Source organism: Meles meles, chromosome X (assembly GCF_922984935.1).
Source record: "Meles meles chromosome X, mMelMel3.1 paternal haplotype, whole genome shotgun sequence".
In the NCBI taxonomy this organism is placed as follows: Eukaryota; Metazoa; Chordata; class Mammalia; order Carnivora; family Mustelidae; genus Meles; species Meles meles.
Window position 1 is genome coordinate 40,672,204 of NC_060087.1, and position 19,173 is coordinate 40,691,376.

At 43.7% G+C, this 19,173-nt stretch overlaps 1 long non-coding RNA gene across 1 annotated transcript in view; it reads right to left on the minus strand.

Annotated features, from left to right (window-relative positions):
• Positions 1–382: 382 nt before the first annotated feature.
• LOC123934432 overlaps positions 383–19,173 on the minus strand; it is an 81,295-nt gene continuing 62,504 nt past the window's right edge. Inside the window, exon 5 of the long non-coding RNA XR_006816797.1 lies at positions 383–915. This is a non-coding gene — a long non-coding RNA (uncharacterized LOC123934432). The remainder of the gene's footprint in view (positions 916–19,173) is intronic.

A 19,173-nucleotide genomic window follows, 5' to 3' on the forward strand; every position in this document is an offset into this window, starting at 1 on the left:
AGTATTCAAAGCTTTATTGTATTTTTTTCTGGAAATTTTAAACATTGGGGCAGCTCAGATTCAAGATTATAAAAGTGAATTTGCTTCAGAGGAAGACGGACAGACACGTGTCTACCCAGGAAGAACTGCTCATCACAAACTCTCGAATCATGATGGACCATTTAGAAATATCCACCCTTTTGCTGTACTAATTGTAATCAAATAGAGCAATCTTAAAACTCATGACACAAATGTAAAAAAGGCTGTTACCAGCTTAATCTGCCCTTCACAATCAGTAGGAAATGTTTCCAATGCATTACTTAAACTTTCATTTTGTAGAGTTCTAACTAAATGCTTGACATCCTTGGGTAGAGAGAGAGACAAGAGGGTGAGCTGAGTGATTATGAAAGCATTCCTTCAAATATATAATTCAGACTAAATGGAAATCCATACCCATGCAATGTCAATGCCCCAACTCTACCAAACAACCCATTTTATTTGCCTCTCCCCACTAAAAAAGGAAGGGGGAAGCCATCTAGTCATGTATTACATATATTTGTCTAACCGGTAGAGCCCAGCTCATCTTTGTTAAATAACCTGGCTTCTTCTCAACCTTTATGCTATATTCTTGGGCTACTTCTTTCTAGAATTCCTCACTGTTTACGTGTTCTCTGGTTCAACCCAGTTGTTAAGGATCTGTAAACAATTTTACAATTCCCACATACAACATATGATATCTATTAGGGAGCGATGCCACTTTTCACTTACCAATTCTGGATAAAGCAGTATTTCCTGGTGACAGAATGCTGCTGCTTCCGTTTGCTAAAACTCCCTCTTCGCAGCTTGATAAATCTGATTATAAAATGTCTTTGTTCCAGATCACACGAGGCACTTTCTCCTACGAGAGTTTTCTAAAGAGTTAACTGCATTTCATTCCTGTTACAAAACGAATAAGAAGGGGGGGGGGTGGGGGGGGAGAACAGGGAGTAAGTCCACACAAGTTCCTGGCAAAAAAAAAAAAAATTTAGCTGCATTTTTCTGAGTTTAATCCGTAAACTACATTAAAGTAACAGTTACCAGTTCGGGGAGCCAGAGTTTGATCAAATCAGCCACAACCAGTGTGGGTGTCTTCCACTGATGTGCGGACCCCAAGGAAGCAGTTACTTGGTCATGTATCACATGTGGCTGAATCACTGGACACCCGCCACCCCCCCACCTCTGCCCCTGCTGAGCCACACTTCAGGCAGGAGGAGAGTGGCTGGACAACCGAAGCGGGACCTCTTATAGGGACCCGCCAACTAGCAGCTGACCAATCACAGGCAGCACCTAGTACCTAAGTCACGTGACAGGGCAGTCCCTATGACTGCAGGATTTCTGAATTACTGGGGTTACACAAAGGACACTCATTCAGGAAAAGAAAAAAAAAAAAAAAGCCATAAGCCGAAACAGAAAACGCCCAGGCTGTGACAACTCCGGCTTTAGACCAGAGAACACCCAAGCTTCACAGACGGGGAGACAGAGCCACAACCAAGCCAGGGTGGAAATCAGAGGAATGCCTGGCACATATTAAAAATTAATCCCAAAGCAGACGCTGAGTTTACAAACGCACTTCAGCTATAAATATATTCCTCCTTCCTCTACAGTCTCCCCGACAATTTTGCATTCTAAACGGCTTTCTTTTAAAAGGCTCCAGGGAACCTCTGCAAAACTCCTATAGGAAAACGCGTGAGGCACATTTAAGTCCCCTCTCTTCCCATCCCCTCGAAATACCCCGAAGGAGATTCAAACTCTGCCATGGAAAAGTTTCTTAACCAAAACGCATTTCTTTCAAAATGGTTGGGTAACTCTGGCAAAATTAAACACGGTCATGACAACTTGGCAAATCTGAAATGGTAACTACCAAATTTTATATATATATATATATATATGTCTCCCCCAGTCCCCGTGCTCACTCTCTTATAATCATTTTAGACTGCTCACATCAAGAACATTCTTATGAAGTACATGAGCCCCCCATGAAGTAGTTACCAATCTATTTTTATTTTAATACCTCCAATCTATTTCTTAAATATTTCTGTCCTAGGAGAAAAATTCAGCTGTGAAAACCCCCTACCGTTTCTTTGCTGCCGCCCCCCTCCTGCCCCAAATGTTACTTACAAATGTTCTTTGTTTGGGTCTCTCGGTTTCTCCCCTTCCCTCGCCATCTGAAGCCAAAACATGGGCTCAGCTTCATCCTTCAAACCTAAGGGCCCTATTTCGATCATGCAAGGAAGGCTGCAACAGCTCTTTCTCTGAGGCAAGCCCAGAACCCTGTGCCGCTTGCCATTCCCAATTTATGGAAGGAAGCGTATGTCAAACAAACCAGGTGATGACTCACACTGCCTCCCCCGGCCACATTTTCCCTAGAATGGGAGGGTAGCATAAGTGCAGCCCATTTAGATGTGACTCAGTTTTATTAGCCTGGTGACTGCAGTTAATCTGACAAGCTCCCATTTTTCCTTTATAACTTGTATATTACAGGATCCAAGTGCACGTTCTAAATGATTTCAAAGGACACGATCGTGTAAATGAGGAAGCTACAAGACTATTTTTAAGGTATGGTAAAGCTCTGGCTCTGTTCCCAGATATTTCAAACTTCATAGTTACCCCCTGAAACTTTTTCTTACAACTGAGGCAACCAAACGTCTGCGTTCATATGACAGCAGTCAACAGGTTTTATGCATTTAGGCCCACCAGAGACTTTTCCCCTGGGGGACTCGGGCTCTTTCTGTCCTGAGGACTCAAGTTCAAGTCCAAGTCTGGGGCCCACGTGGCAGGTTCTTCAGGAAGTGGTTGGGAGCATGAGAGCCACGTTGAGGCTTTCACTTTTGCATTTACTGCAATTCACATTCTAACCTGAGCTACTCACTCAAACACACACGTACGATACAACCACATCACGCACACACACTTGCACGAATCTATACAGTCCTTCGATCCCAAACTGCTACAAGTGGCATAAGAAAAACTTGAAAATCATCAAGTGTCATCCGTGAAAATTCCAATTAAATAAATGGGCAGGCCTAAAAGTCTTCCTCATCAGGAAAAAGTTTACTACCAAGATGGGAGTGGCATGACATGGAATAAATTGTTCCCAGGTATTACGCAGACAGGAAGAACGCAGTAATAAGAAGTGCAATTCCCCACACAAAAAATCTGGAAGGCTCAGCCTGAGCAGTTTCACTACAGTTATCTCTTTTCAGCATACTTCCTTTAACCTTGAGCAAAGTCAGCAACTGCCTGGACTAAGACTTGGCATTTACTGTTGATTATGCCTTGAAGGGGAACTAATTTTGTTACGATATAGAAAACACATTCTATTTCTAGAATATATAGAACTGTGCAAATATCTGCTTTTCAAATTGATAGATGAAGCCAGAGAGAAGAGCACACACACTGAAACAGCGAAAAAGAGTTAATTCAGGAACTGACTATTCGCTTTATAAAAGGATTCCCCGTAGGGTTTTCCTGGAGTAAACCCTACATTAAATTTACATATAGAATTGACTTTCAGAAATTAAACTCACACACTACAATTAAGAACTGCGTTTCCCAATTACACTTTTGAAGTCTTGGTATTTTAACTGTGCATACACAGTTCTTGTTCAGTTATTAAAACGTATTCATACTTCAAAAGGGATGTATTAATCTAGCCACTGACTTTTTTGAGTAAAATTTTATTGGCTTAAGGAAAGTTACCTTCATACGATACAGAGAACATAAAATCTATAATGACATGGCTTTCACTGGAAACAAAAATAGACTATGAAAACAGAACGTTAATAAAAATCAAACACCTAAAACTGGCATCTAAAAAAATCTATAACATTTAAAAAGCTTGCAGTCAGACCTGCTGGGATTCAAATCCTGACTCTGCCGTGCCTAGCTGTGGTACCTGGGTTAAAAATATAATATATGTAAGTGCTGAGGACGGTGTCTGCCCGACAGATAGTAAACACTATGTAAAAGTTGCCTTCTTTTTTCTTTTTCCTTCCTTCCTTCCATCCATCCTTCCTTCCTTCCTTCTTTTAGGGCATGGAGCCCAACACTGGGCCTGAACTCACAACCCTGAGATCAAGACCTGAGCTGAGTTCAAGAATCAGACACTTGGGTGCCTGGGTGGCTCAGTTGGTTGGGCAACTGCCTTTGGCTCATGTCATGTTCCTGGAGTCCTGGGATGGAGCCCCGCATCGGGCTCCCAGCTCCATGGGGAGTCTGCTTCTCCCTCTGCCCTTCTCCCCTCTCACGCTCTCTCACTCTCTCAAATAAATAAATAAAATCTTAAAAAAAAAAAAGAATCAGACACTTAACTGAGTAAGCCAGGCACCCCTAAAGACTGGCTTTTCTATTATCATAGTCATGTAACCTCTATCCTTTGGCGGCTCTTTGAGCCATCATTTTAGAGTAATACGCACGTTTGTCATTCCCCAAACCACATTTCTGCATGAGAAAAATAAAGTTCCGCAACTTTTTTTTTTTAAAGAATCACTTCTAACCTATTTTAACAAAGATGACAAACACCTAGCCAAGGCATATTTTGCTCCCAAAGTTTCAGTAGTTTAAAATACTCCCCTGATTTTACACTTGACATCTGTTTGGGGTCTTTCTGCCCAAACTTCTCAGAATTTCCAAAATCCCATACAGAACCAGGTCAGGGCCAGCCAGGGAAGACATTGAAAATGAACTTACAGAGGTGTGAGGAAGTGGGTCCAGGCTCAGGAAAAAGTACCTGAGATCAAAAACTAATGATGTAATATAAGTTGGCTAACAGAATTTAAATTTAAAAAAAAAAAAGTACCCAAGACCCACTGTTTATTCTCTTTACAGGGTCACAGGACATCAAACTTTACAATAGCTACCCTAAGGGAAAACCATGGAATGGAGGGTGTGAAGGGGTTGCAAAACAACAGAAACAACAACAAAACAAAAACAAACAAACAACCTCAGCATGCATTTTCTCCTATGTAGTCTTTCATTAAGAAATTTCATGTTTTAAAGGAGAAAACTGCATGGGTTTCCACCCGAAAATTATATGAAGAAACTCAAGCCTCCCACAAACCCTAACAAAAGCTAATCGTATCCAGCCAGCATCTAACATATTTGAAGAATGATAAAAAGGACAGCAACCAGATATTTCAGAAGCTCAGGCAAACTTTATAGATATGGAACTCCCCAAAGGCAGTGTGCTCAACACTGCTCTGGGGGATACAAGAAGTAATTCCATGTTTTGTCCAAGGGCGAGCAACTGCTCCAACTTGTCTTTACCCAGGCAATGTTTGTGAGACAGGTGGTAACATAAGCAGGGCGGGGGGAGCCAGCAAAACGGAGAGAAGGTGGTTAGGATTACAAATGAAGAGTCTGGGGGGGGGGGGGGCGTAAAGGTTTGATGTTGTTCCCCTGTGTGTCAGTTCCAAGACGCACAGAGACCTGATTCAACAGTTCCGTGAAAGACAGGTTTGGAGCTCCATCAGAGAACTCCCTGTCAGCTACCACTCCTGTCCCCAGGCAATCACTAAAATACCAAATGATCCAACTGGGTCAGGTTCCCACAAACCAGAACTACAGGTCAGGATGCAAACAACCTGGGTCCCAGGACAAGCTCTGGGACTATCACCTGTGGGGACGTGGGAAAGTCACCTCATTTCACACTAAGGCTTCTGTTTCATCTGGAGAATGGGAATAAATGAGAAAACCCCCAGGAATGAACAGAAACTGCTGCCCCGATAATATGTCACCACAAAGGGTGAACGGCCATCACCAGTTACGAATCTTACAACTCGCGGGGGCAGGAAAGCCCACAATCTGAGGCCTCCAAGTCACACTGGTCTTTTGGAGGTAGAAGGCTGCAAAGCACCATTATCACCTATGTGTTACCATGATCCAAAATCTTTGGGCAGCTGCTAGATTCACTCTCTGATTAGAACAAATTATCCTCTGAGATCATAAGACTACCTTTGCATACAGCCTATGTGAGAATCCCAATTTTACAGAATTTTCATAGAAACCTGCCTGAGTGGGAATGCCTGGGTGGCTCACTTGGTAGAGCATCTGCCTTCGTCCCAGGTCATGATCGTGAGGTCCTAGGATGGAGTCCCAGGTCCTGCTCCCTGCTCAGTGGGAAGCCTGGTTCTCCCTCCCTCTCTTTCTTCCAAATAAATAAAAAGAAAGAAAGAAATAAACAAACAAACAAACCTGCACACCTCTACAACACACACACAGACTCAGCCTACACTTATATAAGACAATCTGAGCATTTCTCCAGGAGAGCTTGCCTCTCTGTTCCATGCTTTTCATGTTATATAAGCAGCCACTGTGCCCATCTCCCTGCAGGGATTTTCAGATCTAAGCCGTGTATACTTTGCTCAGAAAAAAAGTTTTTTTAATTAGTTGTCTTCTTTCCCCACCCATTGTAAAGAACAAACTGACTCAGTTTTCTGATGGCAACGCCACTGGGTGGGAGTGAGTACGGGGGTGGCAGGGTGGGAGAAAGGGAGGATGAGGAGGAGGAGGAGGAGGGGGGCAGGAGCCAAGAGCTGAATCACAGCCATGTGAGTAATCGGAGGCTTTTTTTTTTTTCTTCCTAAGGGTATGAATCAAATTAAGCTTGTTTTGCTGTGGATGAAGGAAGAGGAATATAATAGCGTGAATCAGAGCAATTATCAAATATGCGGCGCTCACTAAAAATTAATTACAACCACTGCCTTCTCTCGCACGTCTGCCAGAAGATGCCGGGAGAGCTTTTGTTAATCAATAGAACTCTTTACAAAAATTCGTAAGAGTTTGAACTTGCGTCTCACCCTCTTCCCTTTAAAAATTTCCTTTTACACATGAATTTCAGAAACAGGAATTATTTCAGAGTTGCTGTCAGATAATCTTTGGCCCTTGGAGACAAGTGGGAAAACAACGAGGCTAATGCTGGGTAGCAACCAGGTTCCACACTATCTTGCCGTGAGTGCTGGAAGCAAAATACTGAGTTTATGAAAACAACAGCTCAGAAATGAGTTTCACCTCTCCAGAGCTTTCCAAGGGGAATGCTGCATACAACAACAAAGCCTCAGGGGGAAAAACATGGGCATTCTTTTAGAGTAGTCGTCGACGAGAAGAAAGTTGCTGGACAAAATGTTGGAGCTTCCTTATGCTGAAATACGTAGATACCCATCGTTTTAAGAATTTACAGGGAGTCTTATTGAGAGAACGATGGATCAAAACCTACGAAGTCAGTTTTTTTGGAATGTACATGAAGAACAAGAACACGGCTCACTTACTCGCAGTCAGGGTACAGCTCCCACCAGATTTCTATAGAAAGGCACTTCCTTTTATGCCATATTTTTAAATCCGATCTATTTAGCAATTCGTGGAATATAAAGATTACCATGGGGACAAAATGGCTATCTAAAGAGAAAGGCACGATACGTCTATTTAGCTATAGATCGTCTATAGATAGGCAAGCATCCCCCTATGATTTTAGTACCCCTACAGAATATTCCACACCCAGGAGCTCGAGGAGTATAGTCTTCATCACGCTGTCCCATACTTCAAATTCATTTCTATTTACGAGACCATGTCTTCTGTGCCAGCGCAATCTTTATGGGGAGCGGTCTCCAAATAAATTATTTCAAGAGCGCTCTGAACAAGCAAGAGCTTTTAACTTTTCCACACCTCTCTGCTCCTCAATTTGACAACTGTAATCTGTAACGACAGCTCTTCAGGGATGCCAAGTTTGTAGGTCAAGGTTTACACACTTCCAAATCTGCCATATGATGTTAACGTTTTGGAGATTTTAGTCAAGATCTATTTACATAATCTGGAAAGATTTATCAATAGTAGGTTCACGTAAAATGAGCCAGATGTGAGGGGCACCTGGAGGACTCAGTTGGTTAAGCCATCTGCCTTTGGCTCAGGTCATGATCCCAGGGTCCCGGGATCAAGCCTCGCATCAGGCTCCCTGCTCAACAGGGAGCCTGCTTCTCCCTCTCCTTCTGCTTCTGCCTCTGCCCCTCCCCACTGCTCCTGCTCCCGCGCCACGCTCTCGCTCTCTCTCTCTCTCTCAAATAAATAAATAAAAATCTAAAACACAATGAGCCAGATGTGTTTTCAGACTAGGTAACTTGGCTCTCTCTACCCCAGCTCTCCAGATCCCTGTTCCCTCAACACAGGTTAATGATACTGCTGTATCTGACTTCCCACATTTCAAGACAGTATCTCCCAACTTAGACCATCTAGTTTCTCATGCAGTAGAAATCTTCCCAAATCTGATTTTGTCACATCCTGACCTGTCTTTATGACCGGGGGCTAGAAGGGACCAGAAATTTTCTGTTCTTATTTTAGTTCTTTCTCTTTTTTTTAACCATTCTAAACACCATTTGCAGGGGAAGACACTGAAAAATCGGTCTTATTTATTCTCAGAATTTGAATCCCCTAGAAAGAGTCCTTGAGGGTCCTCTGTGTGGGGTTTTGCTGCCCCTCTCCCACAACATACCAACTATCTGGAGATGGCAGCGGGGAGTGGGGTGGTTACCATTCTGATGTTTTGACAAATGGCAAGAACCAGAATTTTCCAAGGCATTATCTGATGCTTCGTGCAGAAGCACTGAAGACCTGACAAATCAGTCACAAACTATGCTCACGTGACCTGGTTCCCACCGAGCAATAGTGTGGAAGAATTAAAAATAGCAATAAAGACCACGTGGAGGCCAGGCATCCAGGAAGATGTAGTGGTGGTGGTGGTGGTGGTGAGGTGGAGGTCCTGGGGAGGGGACTTGGCTGGAAGGCAGGAGTAATGGGGCTGTCACAATGGAGACCACACCACAGAAGTCTGGCTTATCAAAGGGAATAAACAATAGGAATGGGAAAGAGAAACCAGAAAAGGAAGGAATGATTTCATTTAAAAAAAAATAGGATCTAGGGGCTCCTGGGTGGCTCAGTCACTTAAACGTCTGCCTTAGGCTCAGGTCATAATCTCAGGGTCCTAGGATTGAGCCCCACATCGGGCTCTCTGCTCAGTGGGGAGTTTGAGTGGGGAGAACTCTGTGCTCTCTCCCGACCTCAAATAAAAAATATTTAACGAAAAAAAAAGTTAAAAAAATATGATCTTAATGGTGAGCTTTTTGTACCAAGTCCTCTTTATTGTTATTTTTCTTATACTGTCTCTCTCCATTTGCTCTCTAATGAATGTACCTGGTCCATCATTATCCTCTCTCCAGGATGTGGCCAAGCTACCAGAATCAACCTGCGGAGAAGCAGCGTGCAGGGTAGTGAGGGGGGCTCAGTTACCCCGGGATTAAAGGGTCTGGATGTATTGAAGCAGAGGGAAGGCAGGAAAGCACAGAGATACATGACTATTGTCTGACGTGTGGGTCGGAAAAGTCCTATCATGTGCAGAGTGGACCCAGGCCCCTAGGAAGAGCTGGACTAGGAAGCTGGCGGGGTGATAAAAGGGAAGTCACCCTAGCAAATGAGTGAGGCTGACCTTCAGAGCCTTCTGACTCTGCGATTCTAGAACTTGAGTTTTATAGAGCATTTTCAATCATTCTAAAACAATTTCACTGAAAGAAAGCCTGTGCCGCAGCAAAAACAGATCGATGCAGAGCTTCTCTGTTGGAGGAATAGGTTCCAAATTAATTTAACCTGATTATTTCCTCTGTGATGGGACAGTCAATATATGAATCCCCTGCGGCATGTCTGCCTCTGATCTCACCTCCTGTGACCGGGAGCCCTGTACCATGAACCGGCTGGTTGTACCATATGACAAAATGACCTTTCCTCTCAATTCCTACCCTAATGGGTCATCAGAAGAAAACAAGATGACCCATTAAAAACCACATCTTACATAAGATGTCACCATGGGAGAGAGCCAGGTGATGGCTCTGCGAGCCCTCTCCATACGATTTGTATGACTTCTTAGGAGCCTGTAATTATTTCATTTATTTTGAAGATTTTATTTATTTATTTGACAGAGAGACAGAGAGGGAACACAAGCAGGGGGAGTGGGAGAGGGAGAAGCAGGCTTCCCGCTGAGCAGGGAGCCCGAAGCAGGACTTGATCCCAGGACCCTGAGCCGAAGGAAGCCCCTTAAACGACTGAGCCACCCAAGTGCCCCAACCTGTAATTATTTCAAGAGAGAGTTCAAGAACTAAACCTGCAGCTGTCTGAAAAACGTATCTTCAACCCATCGTAGCAAACCAAAGTCCAAACTCATTTTTGGATAATCACTCCCAATGGTGTTAGTCACGCTCAATACCAGAGAAACATTCCATAAGAAAGCCAACACTGTCACTCAAGTACAGTAGCCTATGCATTAAGTATGCACTGATTTAAGACACACTGGAATCTTAAAGACAAAAATAAACTAACTTTAGAAATGACTAAGATTTACAAACTGAGTTTTAGAATTCCAAGATGTAGAAAAGAGACCCACTCTGTATTTCACCCAACCTGAAACGCCATGGATTTTAAGACACTCCCTTCTTTTATGTACCATTAGGAAAAGAAACAAACTTGGCCAATTAACCAGGACATGATGGCTCAAAGGCAGTCCTAGTGATGCTCAGATGAGATTCTCATTTGAATGGTCTGAGAGATGGGCTATTTCTCCTGCCTTCAGCTGTGTTACTTGGCACAGGACCGTCAAGTCCTTCTCAGTGGCAAATAAAAAAACAGTTTCGACTCCTTGTATTTTCCTAGTCACTGCTTTAAAAGAAAACACGGGATTTCGGTCATTTCTCCAACAATCACCCCCTAGCTCTAAGACGTATTCTATAGAATACATCCTAGGTCATAGATTCTTTACGTCCTCTTCTGGCCTGGGAAAATCCTCATTTCCTGCAGCTTATTTCTGACTACCTTGTCCAGGTAATTCCTCATTCATTCAAACATTTCTTTTTACTGAGTACGTCTAACTTCTAGGTACCAGGCTGTTCAGGGGATCCAGCAATTAACAAGAGACAAAATACTTGCCCTCATGGAGTTTCCAGCCCAGAAGGGAAAGACACATCATCAAATAAATGCAAAGTAAGCTAGCTGGTGATGAGGTCTCTGGCAGGATAGAGCAACCAAGCAATCCTGGGAGGCAGATAAGGGGAAAATCAGGGGTGGCTGTTCTTTTGCTTGGAGTGATCAGGGAAGTAAGGCCCCTCTGATCAAGGAGGCATTTAAACCAAGTCCTGAAGGAAGGCACAAAGCAGGTTCTGGAAAGATCTGGGCAACAGATGAGAGGTGGTGAGGCAGAGGAAAAACTTGTGCAGGGGCAAGGTAGGTAGGAGCATACCTCAACAGTCACAGGGACAGGAAAGAGGCCACTGTCACTATAGCAAGCAGAATGGGAAAGGGAGAAAAAGAAAGGACATGGCAATGATTAGGTTGAGCAGGGATGGAGGGAGCAGATCTCACAGGGCATCATCTCTCAAGGACTGTGGTCAATACTCCAAGAGAAGTTAACAAACGGCTTGGAGGGAAGTTAACAAATGCTATGGGGCTTCTGATCTAGAGAGTGGAACCATATGAAAGGATAACTCCTGAAGCAAGGAAGGGACCAAGCACCTAGCTGATGAATCCAAATGAGAGGACAGTGACCTGGCCCAGGTGGTATCAGCAGAGATAAATGTGACCTGTCAGATCGGGGATATATTATCAAGGTAGAGCAGACAAAAGTTGCTGAGGTGGGGTAAGCCGAAGAGAAGACTCAATGGGGACCCCAGGGTTTCTGGCCTGGGCAATGGGAAACATGAATCTGCTCTTTCCCAAGTTGGGACAAGCTGGGTATGGCAGGGGTGGGGAGGTATGCAGAGGGGAATGAAGAGCTGGGTTTTCGACATGCTAGCCTGGAGATGCCAAAGAGACATCCAAGCGGAGATGAAGTTGAAATTGAGCAGAGGGTTGTGAGATGAAATCAGCGTTTAAGTGGTATTTAAAGCCAAGGGATTAATTTGACTTTGGGAGTGAGGACAGATAGAGAAGGGGCAGGAGGGCCGAGGCACTTGAATATGAAGAGGTTGGGGCAATGCCAGGAGGAATCAGCAAAGGAGATTGGCAAGGAACACCCTCGGATAGGCAGAGCACCAAGTGTCCTGTAGAGGAAGCCAAGGGAAGAAAATGATTTCAAGGAAAAGGGCAGGAGTAGCTGGGTCAAATCCTGTTTGAAGGCTCAATGAGATAAGGACTAAGAACTCAGCACTGGACTTGGAATGCGGAGCTCTCAGAGCTCTCGGGCAGTCTTGACAGGAGTCTATTTGGAGGCTAGGGGTGGGGGGTGAAAACAATGGAATCAAACAGTGCAGTGAAAACAATGCAGCGCGGGAGGAAATGTGTTTGAAATGTATTTGATGCCAAGACAAGGCACAGTAGCTGGAAGGGAATGTGGATGGGAGAAATGGATGATGCTGGGGAAGATACAGGTAACTGCAGGAGCTTCACCTAGAAGATAGATGACAGGACCCGGTTGGCCATGGAGACGTTGGCCTCTGGTAAGGCAGTAGAGGAAAACCACTCCATGAGCATCCATGGAGGTAATGCGCGTAGGTCCAGAGGCAAGAATGTGTGGAAGGTCTAATTTCTATGTTTTATGTCCTTTAAGACCTTCTTTTTTGTCTCTCTTAGTTGTTGCCGTTGCCACACTGGATGGAGTAAGTCTGAAGTCCTAATCCAGACTTTTTTAAAGTAACTGAAGAAAACAGTAACTGAAGAAACACAGGGCACCCGGCTGCCTCGGTCAGTGCAGTGTACAACTCTCCCTGTCCCTCCCATCCCCCCCACAATCACTGGCTCTCCCTCTGCCTCTCAAAATAAATAAATAAATCCTCTAAAAAGGTTTTAATTAAAAGTAACTAAAAAATTAAGAAAGAAAATAAAGAAAAGTAACTAAAGAAACAGATTTTTAAAAAGAAAGAAAGGAAGGAACAGAAAAGATTTTGTTTGCCCCCCAGAGTGATGTGTGGCTATATATTGAATTATCTGGCAAACGTTAAACCACAAGCATTATTAAAAAGAGCTGTGGGTAATGAATCACTTTGGCTTCTTGTTTACATAGCTAAGAAACACAATGAATGAAAAGTAAAGAGCATCACTACCAAATAATACTGCAAAGACACAGCAACAAGTTCAGTACCAGTGTCTTTTGTATCTTAGTCACATTGTTTGAAAACACTACAACTACAGCTGGGATCATGACAAGCCTCAGCTTGAATATCTCTTTAGTCGGACGTTGGTCACCCCAGTCAGAGAGGTCACTCTCCTGTGGGGCATCTCTCAGAAGTGGATGAGTTGGGGGTCATCGGGCAGAGTCTATCCATGGCCACAGTCGTGAGGCTGGCCAAGTTCTTGCTAACTGAAGATGTAAAACCCAACAATTGAGCCTCTTGCATTCTCGAGAAATACGTTACCTGGAACTGACATGAAAATTAGTCACGCAGTGGCTGTGAAAAGCAGCACCAAAATCCGAACTGTTATTAATGACACAAGACAAATCGGTTTCCCTGGCTTAGTTTACTCCACAGGCAGACAGCAGAGTAAGGTCAAGCGCACAGGTTCAGGGTCAAATCCCAGCCCCACCATTTAGGAACCAACTTTGAGCAATTTACTGAACATCCCTGTGCTGGTTTTCTCGTTTGTAAAATGGAGGGAGATAACAGAACCTATTTCATAGGGTTACCAAGAGGATAAAGAAAACTGCTTTACGTGATACTATTATAAAGTCATATTCTCCATCTTGGAATTTGAAAATGACCACCAAAAAAAAAAAAAAAATTTTACACAGACGATAAAGAGGAAAAAAAAAAATTACACAGAAGTAGCAGGAGGACCCTCTTGGAAATTCGCCAAACCAGGGACTCAGCATGTCATGTATCCTTGGTATGTCAATCGTACTCCAAAATTTGAGGATGGTAAATAATGGGATTCACAAAAATAATTTTCAGTTGTTTTAAACCAAACGCATAGACATCTAATGCAGATTACAATACAAAATTCACATTTTAGGGCCGGGTGGAGACTTAAGATAAATGGTATGTGTGCACTGGCATAAAACACTGTTTGCTGAGTCAGAGATGAGAGATCTAGAACCTATGGGAAATCGTGCTGTGAGGACTCACCCATATTTAATCCCTAAAACTAGAAGCAGTCCTAAAAGAGGCCACTGACCACGGAAGGTTAAGTAAATAGGATGTGGGGGGGTTAGCGAGGAAACCGGGACTCCTGAGTTCCCGAGTTCCAGTCAGTCATCCCTCCACCTTGCATGGGGATGTGGGGTCTCCCCTAGTGGGTATCAGTTTGCCCTGTTGGAGAGGCCATGTTGTAAGGTCGGTGTTTCTAAGTGGGGAGAGTCCGGGCGTCCCCAGGGCATTTCTGAGAGGGCTGTGGTCTCCACCTTGAATGCTATCCAAGTGTCCAGCCCTCCCTGCCCCCCACCACTGTCAGGTGACTCGAGGCTCCCAGGCTTGTTGCAACCAGGCCTGTTACCACCTGTCCCTCACTTTCAGCCCCAGACTTAATGAGACAGAACCGGACGGAAAAGGAAAATGTCAAGAGAGGACGGTATGGATGGCTTCCATACTCAAAACTATACAAATTTTAAGAGGAGCAAGGAATGCATGTGCCCTCAGAAGAGTCTCTCGGGCTATTAAAATTTAAATTGGTTATCACCTGTAAGCTCTGTGTGCTAACAGTCGGGAAACGAGATATTGATTTGATTGTGCAACGAATATTTATTCTTTAACCTTACTTCGCACAGTCCCAGGCTGGGCTCTGGGCGGGGAGAAACACAACAGGACAGAAACCCCACCCTCCAGAATTCAAGATGCCATTACAGAGACCAGATAGGAAGATCAGGAAAGACAACGAATTAATAATTATTCTCAATTAATGAAACAGACAATACCTTGAGCTTCGCAACGCTTTCTGCAAAGGAAATTTACAAGAAAGTCCAAAACGCAAAAACAGAACAAAGCAAGTGATCAGGCAGAAGCTGGAGAGCCCTTGAAGGCAGCTCTATTCTCTGCGGCCCCCAGCCTTGAAGCCCAACAGTGCCCAGCCTTCAGAACACTCCAGAAAGAAAGGCGGGTGTGCTTTCAAAGGTGAGCAGCACTGATGAGCTGGTTTAAAAGGGGGGGGGGCCCTAGGCAGGAAGAACCACAAAGACAGACAGCTGTGTAGGACCAGATAACCTGGCACCAAAATATCCCCTTTCTGATGCAAATTCTAATCCTGAACACTCATGAGAGTGGTACAGCAGCGACCTGGGCAGGGCAGGATGAAGGGCAGAGCTCAAGAGCACTGCCCACTGGCAGAGAGAACCCACTGGGAGCCACATGTCCCATCCCAACCTGGCCTCCTGTCCTGCCTCTCACCCAAGGCTCCCTATGTCACAGGGGGATCGCAGTGAAGGGAGGCACATAAAGATGGGGTTCGCAATCACAGAGCCCCCCGCCCAAGAGCTAACATATCAAATACAATGAGAGAGTTGGTAAGCCTGTGCTTAGCATGGTAGGTATTTCTCAACACCACCCCCTCACTTCTCTGACATTTATGCCATGTGGAAATATAGTCCCAAGGGGCCAAGTTTCCCAATGTTTCACGAGGGGGAAAAACACTGCAGCACTTACAGCGTTGTGTGGGCCAAAGAGAACATACCAATGGGCCAGTGGGCACTCCTACATTAGAAGAGGGTTCTGAGTCTGTCTTGCCTACTATACCAGTCCCAGTATCTTGCCCACAGTCTAACGTTAGTACATTATGCATCCAATATGTATTGCTTAAACGGGTATGTGAGAGCCAAGTACTGGTCTAGGCAGTAAACTGTAAGCCAACTTCTTTGCCTCTCCTCCTTTAGAGAAAGGCTGCAATTCGGGGGAAGTAGATGGGGTAGCAGGTTCTAAGTAAAGGGAAATGTATGTAGAACTTACTCACAAAGGCACTATTAACAGTGCCAGGGTGACTGTATCTGCTGTCCACAAATTCCTCAAATTCCCTTATTATGCAGCTATGCACAATCTCAATCTAATCCTTTCCTTCCTCTTTTTCCTACTCACCCTCTTCAAAGATTTGGAGTTTTACCAAGAAAAACAAAATCGTTATCACTAAGTCAGTGGGAGTGCACTGCAATTCCATATCAGGCTGGTAGGTGGCGCTCCATCTATCTCCAGGCTCAGAAGGCGGGGAGGACTTGGGCTCTGAGTCTTTGCGCTTCAGAGTGCCCTGGTCCTTATCAGAAAAACTAGGAGACACACATGCATACTCATGGGGTTGCTAGGAACATCTCTTGAACAAACAGACCAAAATGGATTTCTGAGGTTTTTAAGATGGATCCCCAAGTCTCTGTCCTCAGTAGCTCTGGCTGGACTTGACTATGATGTTTGAGGAATCAGTGAATTTCAAGAAACACCAAGGAATAGTTCTACCTAAGGGGTATCCCACACATCAAAATGAAACAACTCTTACAACATAATGAGGAGTTGGCTCCAGAAACGTAAGCACCAAAAGAAGACACTTAATCAGAGCTTCAGGGCAAAGACCAAAGCGTCCCAGAAATGAGCAGGACTGAAGAAATTCCTAATCATCATGCTAAGAGCATTAAAGACTTTGGCGATGGCACCATATCTAGTCTAGGAACATAATACCATTGCTCAGAGCAACAGAAAGTTCAGGCCAATTTTCAGAGGAAAGGAAAAAAACCTGGGGCTGAAGAGGATGAGTTACAGATGGCTTTCCTTGGGAAAGTTGGTAGAGCATGTGACTCTTGATCTCAGGGTTGGGAGTTCAAGTCCCACACTGGGTATTGAGATTAATTAAATAAATAAACTTTTTTTTAAGTCGCTTTTGAAAATGCCCACCCCCCAAAAGAAAGCAAGCCTGGCCTAGGTGGGTCAGGACTCACTAGTCACAACTAAGGAACTTTGATCACCCTTCAAACACGCACACCTATTCCCTTCATCTCCCACTCACCAAAGACAGGTCCTGAACTGATCCCATACCATGCCTGCCTTTGCACTTGGCCTCGAAGTATATTCAGATCTTCCCCCTGACCTTTTAAGAACACCAAAGGTAGTGCTGGAACAAGAAACACTTTTATCTATTTCTGCTGATCTTTAAAAAATATATACTTCTATTATGCAACTTCTTAAAAGCATGTACAAAAGTTGAGAGAACAGCATAATGAACTTCACATATCTTTAACTGGCTTCCAGGTTTATCTTTGCCAATCTTGCTGGCCACCATTTTTTCCCCTCCCTCATTCTAATAGTTAACAAACTTGGTATTAGAGGGCAAGGGCCTCCCTCAGAGCCACCCTGTTAGAAGCAGATAAAAGGTTAGAACTCACGCCAAGTTTTAAAAAATTGGAAAAGGTTCTTTGAGAGATTAAAACTGAGGAGAAACAAAGAAGAGAACAGTCCCTGAGTAAAAATCACTTAGGCTTTTAAATAGATTCTGTCTCACTCAGGAAGTTTAAAAAAAAATCAGTAGGAAAAATGAATAAAAAGCAATATAATATGTAAGTCTTTTCAGGTCCAAGGGTATATCTTTTAAATATTGTGGAGGTTTTTTTTTAAGGCTTGTTTATTTATTTGAGACAGATTGAGGGAGAGGAAGAGGGGGAAAAGAGGTAGACAGAGAATCTCAAGCAGACTCCTTGCTGAGAGAGGAGCTCCACCCAGGGCGTAAGGAGGGGCTTGATTTCAGGACCTTGAGATCATGATCTGACCCAAGATCAAGAGTCAGATGCTCAAATGACTGAGCCACCCAGGTGCGCCTAAATATCATTTTAAATAATGAGGCTGTTTTGTATTTTTCTGTGGAATTTGAATTGTTAGCAGGCGAAAGGTTAATATTCAGTGAACCACGACAACAAAGGCCTGTGATTCCATGTTCAATGATTTTTTAAAATGGTAATATGGAGGGGGGGATCTCTATTTTTTTCCAAATGGACTGTTAATGTCTATAACCGAGAAGACCATTTTACTTGTGTGTTATTTTATTCCCATATACACCTCTGTTTGGGTAGAAAGAGCGGAGGAATCTTTTTATAGTATTATCTGAAGAGGGTGGAGATACTTCCTTTTCAGGTAATTAAGCACACTTCCTAAATAAAACTAAGAAGCAGACATGAGCTCTTCTCCCAGGACTACGATAAAAGGTTTTATTTTATAAAAGCAACAGACTAGAATGTTCTATGTGCTGTTCCCTCCATCTGCCCTTTCAATGGGGGCTAAATCCTATCCTTCCTCTCTCTCTACTGCATCCACAGAGCCTAAAGAACTCTCACTTGCTAGGTGCTCAAATACATTTCCAATGGGCAGAAAGCACCCCTGGGGGGGTGTGTATTTGACACTTCCCATTCTTCACAAATCTTCCATTTCTTGGCCTCCAGCTTTCTTCTCTTGCCTCAGTCCCATTCTATCTCTTCATTGATTTTAGTGTTCTGGCATTTTAAACAGCAGTAAGTGTTCCAGAGTGTCTAAGAATGAGGGATTGTGCCAGACACTATGGTACATCTCCTTTTACAAATCTATGACCACTTGGACTGCTAAAGAAATGATGGCAGATGGGAGCCCAGGACCTCTGAACAGCTGAGGTCTCGCAACTCCATCTCCGGATCTCCAGGCACAAACTAAACATTGCTATACAGAATTTAGGGGCACGCAGCTGGCTCAGTCTGAAGAGCACGCGACTCCAGATCTCAGGGCCATGAGTTTGAGCCCCAAACTGGGTGTAGAGAGAACTAAAAATAAGTGAATAAACAAACTTCAAAAAAAATTCTTTTCAATTGAACTTCATTCTTTTCTTAACAAGAACCACATACTCGTGCCACTTGATGCTAACAAAGCCAGATTCTTACAGTGCGTTATATTCTGACTTTGTGCCCCTACTATTTCTTATGCTTGGTACTGACCTAAGCAATGCTCACACCCTCTAGCACTCCTGACTGGTTGATGGTATCTGAGTCTCGGGGCAATATAATCGCAGGCTCCAAATACCCAGGACAAAAGAATACTTCACGCTGAATGGTCACTGGCTAATTATTACCTCTATGGTGAAGAGATCAAGTAGAAGTAGAAACCATAATTATACTGGGGGAAATTGGGACTGGAGAAAAAGAAGTGTATCCTGAAAATGAAAACCAAAAAAATAACTGGAGCCCAGAAATCACAAGCAAATCCTTTCGTTAGT